This window comes from Coffea arabica, chromosome 3e (assembly GCF_036785885.1).
Source record: "Coffea arabica cultivar ET-39 chromosome 3e, Coffea Arabica ET-39 HiFi, whole genome shotgun sequence".
Lineage (NCBI taxonomy): Eukaryota > Viridiplantae > Streptophyta > Magnoliopsida > Gentianales > Rubiaceae > Coffea > Coffea arabica.
This window is the reverse complement of record NC_092315.1, coordinates 9025735-9040447: the sequence shown is the minus strand read 5'-3', so window position 1 is coordinate 9040447 and position 14713 is coordinate 9025735. Positions and strand designations below refer to the sequence as shown.

The following is a 14713-nucleotide window of genomic DNA, read 5'->3' as shown; positions in this document are numbered from 1 at the left end:
AACATGTCTCAAACTCATGCGACAAGTGACCCTTATGACATGAAACATGTTCTTGAAGCATTAACAGGCGCCATTGATCGTATGGCTCAGAGAATTGATACACTGGAGGATAAGGTGGAGAAATCAACCCTAGGCAAGAATGCCTCCAAGAGACAACCATACGTGGAGGAGTTAGGTGATTCGAGCAATGAGGAGGACATGGCAGATGGAAACCGATTCCGAAATTATAAACGCATCCCTAATCAAGGGAATGATGAACTAAAGGGAATCAAGCTCAAAATTCCTACCTTCGCAGGCAAGTCGGACCCTGAAGCATATTTGGAATGGGAGAGGAAGATTGAGATGCTCTTTGACTGTAACCACTACTCAGAGTCCCAAAAAGTAAAGTTGGCAACCATTGAGTTCACTGAATACGCAGCCGTTTGGTGGGATCAGATTCGCACCAGACAAAGGAGAAATGAAGCACCACTCATTCGCACCTGGGAAGAACTCAAAAGGATCATGAGGAAGCGCTTCATACCAGCGTATTACCACAGGGATTTGCACCATAAATTGCAAACTCTCACCCAAGGTAGTATGACGGTTGAGGATTACTTCAAGGAGATGGAGATGGCCATGCTGCGGGCTGATGTTCGGGAGGATATAGAGGCAACTATGGCACATTTTTTGAGAGAACTACATGCTGAAATTGCAGATGTTGTGGAGCTCCAACATTACCTTGACATGGATGAATTATTGGACAAAGCTATCAAGGTGGAAAGGAGGCTCAAGAGGAGGGTTATCCCTCACCAAAGCTCCAACGCCCAATCTGGAAATTGGAGAACTCCGCAGTATAAAGGCTAGATTACCCACACGAGCGAGCAAAAGTCCGTTAAGGCAAGTGGGGTTTCGAATGGAGCATGGGTGCCTGGTTCGTCATCTTCAACACCGACCCAAAGGGCCGAATTTAAGGCTGATCTAGGGGCATCTAAACCTAGAAACCGCGACACTAAGTGCTTTAAGTGTCAAGGTTTCGGTCACATCGCGTCCCAATGCCCAAACCGAAGGACCATGCTCATGCTTCTAAGCGGTGAAGTGCTAACGGATGAGGAGGATGAGTATGAAGGCATGCCACCATTGGTTGAGGAAGAAGAGATAATTGCCCCTGACCAACCAGTTGGACTAGGCCTTGTTACAAGGTTGGCATTGAGTGCTCAACGCACAAATGAAGAAGAGTAGCGTATCAACATCTTCTATACCCGATGTCTAGTTAACGGGAAAGTGTGTAGCTTGATTATCGACGGAGGAAGTTGTACCAATGTCGCCAGTGTCTTATTTGTCAAGAAGTTACACCTACCTGTCCAAGATCACCCTACACCATATAAGCTTCAATGGTTTAGTGATTGCGGCGAAGTGCGAGTGTCCAAGCAGGTTTCTGTGAAGTTTAACATTGGGAGATATGAGGATGAGTTGGTGTGTGACGTGGTTCTTATGCAAGCTGCCCATCTTATTCTTGGAAGACCTTGGCAATTTGATCGCGCGGTTACTTATGAAGGTCATTCCAACAAATACTTGTTCATGCATAAAGGGATAAGGATCATACTTGTTCCACTCTCACCTACACAAGTTCGAGAGGACCAAAATGTTTTACACAGGGAATGGGAGTTGGATCGATTAGAAGGCAAGGAAAAGAAAGGGCGAACATTGATCCTGCTCGCTAAGCCTGAGGACAACATCGGGCACTGGGAGCTGGATCGTTCCACCTTGGTGGTGTTTAACGTGTTTTCATTTGTGCAGGTTGTTCGTGGTCAGATATCCTTCATCTTGCAGTGTGCAATACCCGCAACCATAGAGATCTGCGAAGAGAGTGCTGGTCAAGTAATTCCAACCAACACTAGTCGAGTTACATTGGCCTTTGATGCAGTGTTTGCACGTCTTGATGCGTACAACTCTCAGCCCAACCAAACCTTGGTTCACCGGGCGTCCGCTCACGATCCACCCATAGGGTTGAGACGTCGCTTGTGTGACCATTGTCATGGAAATCTTGCTGTTCGCAACATGTATCTACCACCACCACGAGTTGTCCTTGTTCCACACAAGAATGTCATGATCATTCTTCGCTTAAGAAGGCGACATGCAGGCTGCTTGGTGACTATACACATGCTCTCATCACTTTTGTTTTATAAGAGAGTCATGATTTGGGGACAAATCGCCTTTAAGAGGAGGGGAATGATGAGAATATAAAGACCAAGGCCCATTCAAACACATGGGGAATTAGAATATTCAAGTGAAGACCAGTTGATTGCACGAATACTTGAGTTTAGTAGGATTATTTGATTTTTCTCGTTGATTTTGGTTATTTCTCGCTTTAGAAAGTCTAGGTAATTAAGCTAATTTAATTGCGGCCCATTTGTTAGTAAGTGAGGCCCAAAATCTTCCTTAAGTATGTAGGGTAGTTTGGTCAATTTTTGGATTAGGGTTAATGCTTGTAAGGGCTATAAATAGCCCCACTTCCTCTTTGTTTTGGGATCAGTTTTTTGGCTATTAAATACAATTAGTGAGTTTTCACTTTCTCTTTGGCAAGAGAGTTTTCTTTGAATACTTGAGAATCTTCTCAAGTTATTCACCCAAACTTATCAATCGAGTATCTCCTTGATTGTGGCGTTCTATTACCTCCAATTTGGTTCGTTAATTCGAGTAGTTACGGGTTGAGATAATATCAAAATTGTTCGTGACTTCTAGGGATTAGTTGGGTCAAATTTCCGCTGCCTAAGCCATGGTGTTTTGGTTGTCTAGATCGGGGTTTCACATCAATATAGGTCGTGAGCGAGTATAGAGTATTAATGGTCGATCCCATAAGGAAGACTGTCAATTACTGATGTTTTTCGAATTTATTTATTATTTAGACTGTCACAAGTACTGGATATTAAATCTACAATATAAACATGAGATAAAAGTAATAAAAATAATAATAGAAATCTCCTAGAGATATAGCATTCCTAACTACTCTTGCAAATGAAATTACCGGTTAATCGAATGTTATTATCTTGACCAGTTATGGCATAATTTCCTAATATTCATGATACAGCTTTCGCCAGTATACCAACTATACTTATAGTTAATTCATACCTACTTTCGTGGTTATGAAACTAGTTACAAGCTCATTTCTTCTATAAAATTACATGAAACAAGTCACTAAAGCCACAAAGGTACACATCTATTTTCGTGAGTGTACTCCCTAGGTTTATCACTACCTTGAACTAGTGCTAAATTCTAATTTTCATTGCAAATTTAATACCTTAAAATTATCATAATTAGTAGCCAGTTAATAATGATTAGATAAGCAAAAGCGATAAATAACTTGCGAAAAATAACATCATCAAATAACCAAGTAAATATCACTAATAAGATATAGCAAGTTCATTCATAACTCTAGGCATAAACTTAGAACTCCATATTAAAACACAAATCCAAAACTTGCATATTAACCATACTTAAGAATCCAATACAAAAGATAAAGAGTTGAAGAAGAGATAACCCTTGTCACATGAGTTTCAACCCCTCATTCTTCATCTCCATCTTCATCCTAATCTAGCCAATATACAAGAGTGGATAAAAACTATACTACTCTATACTAAACTACTAAACTAAACTAATGAACTAAGAAAATTCTAGTAAAGACTAAATTTTTGATTAGTTTCTTTAGCTTTTCAAAGTTGTGAAAATGTTTTCCAAGGCCTCTATTTATAGAGGAATTCAAGCTTATGGTGAGTTATTAAAGTTGATGTAAATTGCTCCTGGGAATCACCAAAAGATGCGTCTTGAATTCTCTATACTTGCTTGCTTAGTTCCAACCAGATTTCTTGCAGATAAATTGGTCTAAAAGCTTGATTGAATAGAGCACAAGTTGCATAGTAAGTTACAGAGCGGCAATTGGGGATCCGAGGGCAAGATCCGAGGTCGGATTGCTCAAAATACTCCTCGGATCTCATTTTTTTTCATTTTTGTGTTCACTGCACATTAGGATCCGAGGCCTATAACATGGGGATCAGAGCTCGGATCCTCATCTGGGATGTAGCCTCTGATTACAGAAGTTTATTCGAGTGTTTAGTACACATCCGAACTCGGATTTACTTGCTCTATTTTTTGTCCAAATTTAACTGATATTTTCTTGATGTTCGAGGTTGAACTAGTTCTTGCGTAAAACATGAAAGTTGTAGCCCTTTGAGTTAGCTTCCAATGCATCAAGAATCATCCAATTTGGAGCTCCATAGACTAAGAAATGACCAAAATACCCTCGACTGGTCAGAACTCTATTTCAGCTTTCGACAATGAAAATACACTTCTGTATTTTGACTTTTTGACTTTGAAAATAACAAAATGGACTTCGATGTTTTCATACTAAATGTATACTATCTTTTAATTTCAAAATGGTTCAATAATCACCTCAATCCGATACTTGTAACTCAAGATATTTCCGAAATACTAAAATGTGTCAAAGCTGTGAAAACTTGCTTCTTTTGTTCTTGCTTGCATTTCATATTCTCTTTTTATCACTTTAATCCATCATCAATTATCCAATTATCTTCTCAATACATTCCATTTGATGATTGAATTCTCAAACCTACAAAAACATGAAGTTTTCACTAGAAAAATTCAAAGAAATTTAATTTTTACCACTTAAACCATAAAATGCATATATTCACTGGAATCTTAATTAATTAGCTATAAAACTAATTAAAACACACCAAAACTAACTAATAAAATACATTTAAAACACGTAAAATATGCACTTATCATATTTCTCCGAACCTAGAAAAACAACAAGATAACTCAAACACATAATTTAAACATAAGATCACATAAAATTAACATAAATGACAAAAATATTGGGTTGCTTCCCAACAAGCGCTTCCCAACATTGGGTTGCTTCCCAACAAGCGTTTCCTGACACATATAAAAACATACAAATAAAGACTCAACAAGTCACTAAATACAATAAATAAGACACTAGACACAACAATAACAACAACAAGAAGTAAAATTGTCTAAATTAATAAAGTTGCTCTTAGCACCGATATTGAACAAATCTTTCTCGGTAATGGCGCTAAAAACTTGACGTGCGTGGGTTATACATATAATAATAAGCTCATTCCACAATCAATTTTACATTTATAATATTTAAAATACCCCACATACGATTTTCTGCAAGTATACGAGTCGTGATTAAGTATAGGGTATTCAGAGTCGATCCCATAAAGAAGATTATCAATTACTGACGATTTTTAAATTTCTTTTGATAAGTGAATATTTAACGTACATTTTGTACAAATTTGGCATGAACTTTTGGTATGTTTTGAGAAGATTAAAGTCATATTTGAACTCTTTTGGTGATAATTGCTTAAATATTATTTAAGTGTTCAAAACTTGATAAATGAGTGAATTAATGCGTTAATTTTGTGAAATTGTGAAGGATATCGATGTATGAAATTCATGCACGAGCTGAAAGAAGTGTAAGGATTGTCCAGAGGATAAACTACACAAGAAATTAGGAGCAAAAATGAAGAAAAAGGAAAAGAAATGAAAAATTGGAAAATACCAGCACGGATCCGAGCTCGGATCTGTGAGAATAAGGGGAGATCTGAACCCTCGTCTGTACTTCTGGAGGAGCGTATCTGAGGTCAGAACGATCCGACCTCGGATCCATCATGGGAAGTCCTCGGATCCACTGATTCGAGCTCGGATCAATATTCAACCCTCGGATCTGTCTCTCTCCTCAGCAAGTTGCACAACCATTTTTCTTTACCTTTCTCACAATTTTTCTAGCTATTTTGAGGGACAGAAATCGGTGGCACATGCTTCTGCAACAAAAGAGAAGACCAAATAAGTGTAGACAAAAGAAAACATCATATCTTTGACTTCTTTCTACAAAATCTGAGTGGAGAAAATTATGAAGAGAGAAGAGTAGACTTTCTACCACTTTTTATGCAGAAACACAGGGGAGAGGTGAAGAGATGACCATACGTAGCTAGTTTTTCTTCTTGTAACATTTTTCTCTTTAGCTAAGAGTTCTTGGAGAAGCATTTGGAGTTTTCACTTGTAATCATATTGTGCAAGAGCAAAGCAGGAATTGGAGAGTTTCACCTTCAATTGGCTAAGTTTTCTTTTATCTTTCTTGTACTTGTACTTGATGATGTTTTTCATTAATAAACTTGTGAGTTTGATTGTTAAATCATTCATGAGTAGCTAATTTTCTTTATCTAGGGAGTAGATGAAACTTATGGCTAAATAATATGAATTGAATGTGATTTACACTTGTTATATCTTGTATTAACTTGTCTACTTGTGTAGCTGTGATTACTTGTTATTGATTGATCACCAATAGCATGTTTATAGTTGTTATTATGCAATGAAAATTGATAATAATAATGGAAACACGTGAGTAGAGCTTGAGTTGTATGTTCATGAAAATAGAGATACGCTTAGGTGGATTATTTATCATTTCATGAAATAAAACAGAGTAGTAGTAGTATTTCACCATGAAAATAGGGAAAACTATATTGCTCTAGGCCATTTCAACATGAAAATGAGACTTGGTAATTTTGGAAATGAATCTCTGGTTAAACAAAAATAATAACAAGAAGTAAATCCATTCATTTGTATTGTTTATGCCATAAGTGAAATCTACATCCCTAGATTTTTTCTTGAGTGAAATTTCTCCATTTGCATTTAGCATTTGTTAAAATAGAATTGCAAATCAGATTTGTAGACATTTGCATTACATTTCTTTGCTCAAATTCATTCAATAGTCTAAATAATAGAGAAAATAAGGACCTAATAATTGGTTAATTTGCTCCTCGTGGGATCGACCCGATACACACCTTGTACTACAATTGCGACCTGTATACTTGCAGTCCAACGGGTGTAAAATCGGATTTAAACTTGCATTGATATAAAAAACCCGTCAAGTTTTTGGCGCCGTTGCCGGGAAGCGGCAATATTAGGGTCTAATCATCTCTATTAATTTAGATATTTTCATTATTTTTATTCAAGTTGTTGAATTAAATCTGCAAAAATCTCTCTTGTTTTTGTTTGTAGTGTATGCACCGATCAAATCGAGAAGTTGCATATTTCGATCCTGAAATTGAAAGAACACTACGAAGACAAAGGAGGAATACATTGCATTAAGAGGAACAGGTTTGGCGGCCGATAGAAGAAATCTTGATAGAATTGCCATTTGAGGAAGAAATGACGGAAAATGACCCAAATAGGCGAATCCTACGAGATTTTGCTTTACCGGGAACACAAGGTTCTCAAACTAGCATTGTAAGGCCAACGATAAACGCCAATAATTTTGAGATTAAACCATCATTTATTCAAATGGTCTCAATATGGAGGTAATGCTACCGAAGATCCAAATTCTCACTTGTCAACATTTCTTGAAATATGTGATACAATTAAATTTAATGGTGTTAGTGATGATGCAATTAAATTTCGATTATTTCCATTTTCACTAAAGGACAAGGCCAATGTTTGGTTACAATCTCAGCCTCCAAATACTTTGATAACTTGGGATGAATTAGCTAAGGCTTTTCTTAATAAATTCTTTCCACCTGAAAAAATTGCTAAACTCAGAATGGATATATCTAGTTTCTCTCAACAGGAAGGAGAGACATTGTATAAAGCTTGGGAGCGCTATCGGAAATTGCAACGAAAATGTCCTCATCATGGTCTACTTGATTGGCTAGTAGTCCAAACATTTTACAATGGTCTCACCTATCCAACAAAGACGTATGTAGATGCGGCAGCGGGAGGAGCATTGATGGGAAAGACAGCTGAGGAAGCTCAACAATTGATTGAAAAAATGGCTGCTAACAACTACCAATGGGCAAACGAAAGAGGTAATACAAGGAGAACTGCAGGTATGGTCGAAGTAGATACCTTGAATACGTTAAGTGCAAAAATGGATAATGTGGTTAAGATACTTAATAGGCAAGTTGGTTCTAGTTCTAATCAAGGAGTAGTTGTTGCATGTTGTACCACTTGCGGCGGAGATCATGATGATTTTATGTGTTCTAGCAGTGAACAGGTTCAATATCTCAACAATTACAATCGTCCACCCCAAAACAATCCATACTCCAATACTTATAATCCAGGATGGCGTAATCACCCGAATTTTGGATGGAAGGATCAAGGGAACCAACAAAGACCAGTTAATCCACCGGGTTTTCAACCAAAGCAACCACTGCAGGAGTCCAAACCAGCTTGGAAATTGGCAATTGAGAAGCTGGCAAATATATCAAATGATAAAATTGAAAAATCAGCCAATGCCACTACTCAACGGTTTGAAAGAATTGAAGGAAGGATAGACCAACTCACCAATATGTACAGGAATGTTGAGGTCCAATTAGGACAAATAGCAAATACATTTAACAATCGCAACCAAGGGAATTTACCTAGCAAGACTGAAGTGAATCCGAGAAAGCATGTAAATGCAATCACTCTTAGAAGTGGTAAAACGGTTGAAGGACCTAATTTTGGAAATTCATGTGGTGAAAAAGACAAGGAGCAATCAATCGAAGGGGAGAAAGAAAGCCGAAATGATCATGTTGTCATTGATATTGATGCACTTCCTCCTAAATCAAATTCTCAGTTAAATTCTAATGTGATTCCTTTTCCTCACAGGTTGAAGAAAGATGGACAGGATCGGGAGTTTGAAAAGTTCTTCAAAATGTTTAAACAATTGCACATTAACATTCCTTTCATTGATGCTATAACACAGATTCCCTCTTATGCACGTTTCTTGAAAGACATTATGTCAAGGAACAGAAAAATTGTAGATAATGAGATGATAGCATTAACGGAAGAGTGTAGTGCATTGATTAAAAACAAACTCCCTCCTAAATTGAAAGATCCGGGAAGCTTTTCTATTCCTTGTACAATAGGTCAATTGCATTTTTCTAATGCTTTATGTGATTTAGGTGCAAGTGTGTCACTCTTGCCACTATCAGTTGCCCGGAGGCTGGGACTTCAAGAGCTAAAAGCTACCAATATCACATTGCAATTGGCGGATCGGTCAATCACACATCCAATGGGTATTTTGAAAAATGTGCTCATAAAGGTGAGACAATCTATAATACCTATGAATTTTGTTGTCCTAGATATTGAGAAAGATGTGAGAATGCCAATTATTCTAGGACGACCGTTTTTAGCCACCGCATGAACTATAATTGATGTGAAAAAAGGTAAGATTATATTACAGGTTAATGGTGAGGAATTGGAATTCAATTTGGATAATAAAAAAGGGAGTATAGAGCCTACTACTCTTGTTTCTAATATGCCATGTGATGAAAAGGTTAACCAAGAAAGGAACGAAAAAGTTAAATATATAAATATCCTTAGTACTAACTTTCATGGTGTAGGAGCAAGGGAGGAGAAGATAAGGATGGAAGTTGATTTAATAAATTCGCCATTCCATGAAGGAAGTGGAGAAAAGTTGAGCCAACTAGAAAAAGACAAGCAAATTCCACTCCAAGGTGAAGTCGAGCCTTTATATGATAAGTCTAATACTCCTCTTTGGCATTTGAGGAAATTGGACTATGGAGATCAATACATGGCTCACCACATGGTAGATTGGCTCGGGAGTTTCGACCCATAGGGAGAAAATCGCTCCCTTATGTTCTAAAATGATTCAATTTTTTGAGTCGAGCCAACGACTATAAACAAAAGCGCTTGTTGGGAGGCAACCCAATAATAATAGTGTATTTATGTGCTTCTTACATTTTGGTGTGATTTAATTGACTAATAAGATATATTTCACTTGTTTGTAGGAGGTACCGGAGTTTCATCATCCATTTCGGAGGTGCATTTGAAGAACAAGTGTAAAAAGGGAGGCTTTCTTACCGAATTGTGTTTTAAGTGTTTAAAATTCCCATGCATATATACATTGTGCATTTCAAGTATTTTCAAGTGAGTTTTGGTGATAACATGTTATAAATGCTCATGGACTCATTTGATGTGCATTTAATGCCCAAAAGTGCCATTTTGGTGTAAAAGTGTAAAAATAATCAAAGAACCTCACCCCTCGATTTGCAATATAGATATGTTTGATGTGATTTGAGAGGTTGGATACTGTGTTTATGGTATATTACATGTGCGTGGGAGGTTTGGAATTGATAAAAAGTATGTCCAATGTGTAATTTGGAATTGACGGAAAAAGGGAGAAAAAGTTTAAAAATTTGCAGTTTTTACAATTAGTGCAGAGAAAGACAGATCCGAGCTCGGATCCAATTCAACTCAGAAGGATCCGACCCCGGATCCATGTGATACGTGCTCGGATCTAAGTCAACCCAGATAAATCCGAGGGCTCGTCTGTGTTTCTGGTGAGACAGATCCGAATCCTGTCGGATCCGAGGGCGTTAAGAAACGATCCGACCTTGGATCGGCTGCGGATAAGGTAGAACCGCAGCCTCGGTTCCTCATTTTCCAGCTTTCCTCTCATTCTCTCATTCTCTCTCCCCGAAACCCTTCCCCTTTCCTCCAATCTTCCATTTCATCCATAAAATTTCCAATTCTTCCCAATAAACGCCTTCTCTGACCTCTTGTGAGCATTAAACCTCATCAAATTCAAATAAAAAACATCACTTTCGAGGGTTTTGATCATCAAAACTTAAGTTAGGGCCGCACCTGATTTCTTCAATTTGGGGGGTATTTTGGCATGTTTCTGTGTCAAATTTTACATCATTTTCATCCTCCGTCATCAATCTACACATTTGAGGTAACAATTTGCAATTCTCTTTGAGATTTCATAACTTCTAATTTTGCATTTTTCTAGTTTTTGGGTATATTGTAATAAATGCATAATTGTTGAAATTTCTTGATACAATTGTGTTACATTGTGCTTAAATAGATTGTTATAACAATTTTCAATCTTGTTTTTGAGAGAATTCTAGATTTGATATTATTTTATCGATTTTTTTTTAGGTCAATGCACATGAATTTGGAAATGCATATATTTTGGATTTTATTGCTATAATTGTTCTACATTGTAATAATATATATCATTAGTAATGGTTGTTTGCTTAGAATTGAGAAATTTGTTAATATGGTGATAAATTTTGTATAATTTTTCTCATGAAAGTACATTATACTTTTGTTTGCAATTTCTTGTTTCTTTGTATAATTTGCATTTGTTTGTTTGAAATAAGCTCATCTTTATGCAAATTGATGATAAATTGTAGTATGTATAGTGGGTTGTTATGTATTGCTTTGAAGGAAAGTGCCAAAAGCTGAGAATTGTTTGAATTGATGATGTTTTTCGTAAGGCATAAGGAGATGTTGTGTTCAATTGATGTTTAAAGCTTAATGTTATAGCACATTGTCATTGATAGTTTACTTTACTTTGAAATTTTATTCCATTCTTACAAATGGTTTTAATTCTCAAAGTATTGGACATATTTTGCATATCATGACAACCCTGTTTGTAATATTCATTCTAAATGTGAGAATTGTGATAGGGTGTTAATTGTTAGTAATTTTATTGTTAATTCTCCTCTTTATCCTTGCCAAATATTGCTTTAATTGTCAATATATATTTATATTTGGTATTTGGATATAATTTCAGAAAGTGGAGCAGAAAAGTGCTAAAAGGGGACCTTCTTGAGAAGATTTCTCCACACGTGAAAGCTTCTAAAAGCTTTCCACAATCAGCCCAAATTGTGCAAACCAACGGAATTGCTGATGAAGAGTTGCCTTCCTATTATTAAGTCCTGGCAAGTCCACTAGCAATAAGAAATCAAAAGGAGAGAATTCTACGGGGACCACGTAACATTGATTTAGAAAATGTGTTCTTCTTTTGGGAGATGTACTCATTAGCCATAGGTGGACTTTGATGATGAAAGTAGCTTTTCTATTTGCTTCCTACGTAACTAGTTCTCTTATGAAACGAGTGCAGAGGAGAATTAGACGAGAGCTTCATAAGACATTAGACTAGTTTTTAGTTTTCTCTCCAAGAAGCTCCGTAGGTAGAATAGGTAGTTGATTGGTTTGTTGGATTTTGGGTATGAAGTTTTATTCAGAAGTTTGTTCTATGTTTCTTCGGTCTCTTTCACTCAACTAGTTTCTTCCATGAAACTAGTTCTATTGCATTAGATTACGGAGAATCAAATTTTCATTTTCAGTTACTAGCAAGAGTTATTTATGTCTTCGAATTCAATTAAATTGCGTGGGAATTTTCTTATGAGGCGTGGCTAATTTTCTCATCTAGTCAAGGATCAACGCGAAGACGCAGTCCCAAATATCTGTGAGATCTAATTAGTTTTTACGTGTTCCTTAATTTGTTAATATTTGCATGTTTTCTATTTCAATTTCCATGGGATTATTTTGTTAATTGGATATCAAGGGCCCGATGTGCAATTTGACTTATTAATCTCCTGTCAAATTAATCAATTAAATCCGTAATTGTTTAATTGGTTAATATAAGTGGCAACTAGTATTTGCACATACTAGGGGAACATGCAATCTGATTTAAATAACCCTCGTAGTGTGTTATTAATTTTGGTTAGGCTTTTCTAGTTTTTAAAGCAATTAGGAAATTAATTCCTATGGTCGTACCTAGGAGTATTTCCTGGTTAGGGGTAATCAACGGTCGTACCTTGGTTATCAATAAATTAAGGAAAAGCTGGTCGTTAGAGATTATCGGCGACTACAACTAGCCTATTAATTAAATTAAGTGAACCCCTGTGCATCAATGATCGGATGAATGGACTGTGTCTGCGTAGTTGTATCCTTGGCTAGAATTTATTTATCATTTATTTAATTGCTATTTACAATTGTATTAATTAATTATTTATTTTTGGTTAAATTATTTAATTATTTTTAGTTAAATTGTTTAATTATTTTTAGTTTATTTCTGATAAAAATCCCCCGTGTCCCGAACTTGAAAAGAATCGAATTTTTCCCAATCCCTGTGGATTCGACCCTACTCACTACTATACACAGAAAATTTATTTTTCTCGAGTAGGTATTTATTATTGCATAGGCTCGACACCTGTCAAATTGGATTTGTGAGGTGTTAGGAAGATTATTTGCTTGAATTGTGGTGTATTTTGGCAGGGAGTTTAGCCCTTTTATAAAGGAAAACTCTGCCGAAATTGTCTTAAATCACTTCACAACGTGTTTGATACTGTTTATATCGCTTCTAATTTGTGTTGAACCTTGTCTTTGATCCAGGCATCATGACTCACACAAGAAGGACTAGGACTCCCACACCTTCGTTATTGTCGAGTGAGAAACACACACCTTCCTTGCAAGAGGAGTCGCCTGAAGAGGAATCTCCCTCACCAGAGCCGCCACCTCGCTCTCGCCGGAAGACCGCGTCTACTAGCCGTGACGAGCCACCTTCGGACTATGATACCACACGATTCACATCACTCGAGAATCAACAGTGGTACGAAGCTGGATTGGATAAGGAAATCATAATTGAGAAACACTTGGCACCGGAGGTGGATGCGCACTACCACATTTCTACGGCATTCAAGAGACTCGGATTGGAGAACATCCTTCAATTGCCCAAGCACTACTACCCCAATCTGGTCCGGGAGTTCTACGCCAATGTAGAAAAGAAACAGAGCCACAGTGGCAATCTCATCGTCTCGTGGGTTCGAGGGAAGAGAGTGACTTTCAATCGGGATACACTGAGACACTTCGTCAAACTCAAAGACGAAGGAGAAGATATCAAATTGACCAAGGAGTTCAATGCTCGAGACCCTTGGCAGGTGGGAGAGGCGGTTGGACGCCTCAAGGGCCAGTATAGAGAGAGAGGAAGTGCGAAAAAGCTTACAGTTTACGCCGACTCCTTCGAGCATAGGTACCACTTGATTTTCTATCTTTTCGCCTTTAATGTGGTGCCAAAACGGAGTGGCAAACGGGAGCTCCGAAATAGCGATCTCTATTTTCTGGATAAGATGATACATGGAGTGGGTAGGCAGTTGATCGGTATTCCTCTACCTAGCATCATCATCAGCTACATGCAGACCACAGCTCGCATGAGAGCCGATGAGACTTGCTTCGGGTTCCCTCGACTACTATCCCTCTTGTTTGAGAAGCTAAAAGTCCCTCTTGGAACCGAGCGAGCTATCGTCACTAAATTTGTCGAGGAGGTCAATGCCTCTATACTCAAAGCTTTGGGCATTCCTACGGACTTTGGAGCTGTTATGGTTCGGGACACTGGAGGAGCATCGACCTCCACTCAGTCTCCACCTCACACTGAATCACAAGCGGAAACTCAAGAGACGGAGGCGCAGCAGACTCTTCCTCCTCCCGTTCCGTGACCACCTCCTCCACCGCGCTCCAAGTGGCAAGAGCTTCTCAATGCCATTTCTTGTATGAAGACGCGAGTCGTCGAGCGCATTGACCAGACAGAGCGGATGATGACTGAGCGCCTCGACCGACATGATCGCCGTCTTCGTGCGATCGAGGATCATTTTCATATCCGCCGGTCACCTACTCCGACGCCTCAGCAGGAGGAGGGGCATATTGGTACATCACAGGGTCCTCAAGGAACTGAGGAGGCAGTAGACCCTCGTTTCGAGCAGCCATGAAGATCTTCATTTTCATTGATTGCTTTATTTTTCTTTTATTGTGTTCGGTTTAAACTTTGTAGTTTTCATATTGGATTCTCTTGCGCTACTTATGGTTTTTCGTACCCTTTTGTTTCATTGTGGACAAAATTTGG

The 14713-nt window shown here is 37.8% G+C and overlaps 1 non-coding gene across 1 annotated transcript; it reads right to left on the bottom strand.

Moving 5' to 3' along the window:
* Positions 1 to 7606: 7606 nt before the first annotated feature.
* LOC113738299 (small nucleolar RNA R71) lies at positions 7607 to 7713 on the bottom strand. The gene has a single exon (XR_003460085.1). It is a non-coding gene; the product is annotated as a small nucleolar RNA R71 (small nucleolar RNA).
* Positions 7714 to 14713: the final 7000 nt, after the last annotated feature.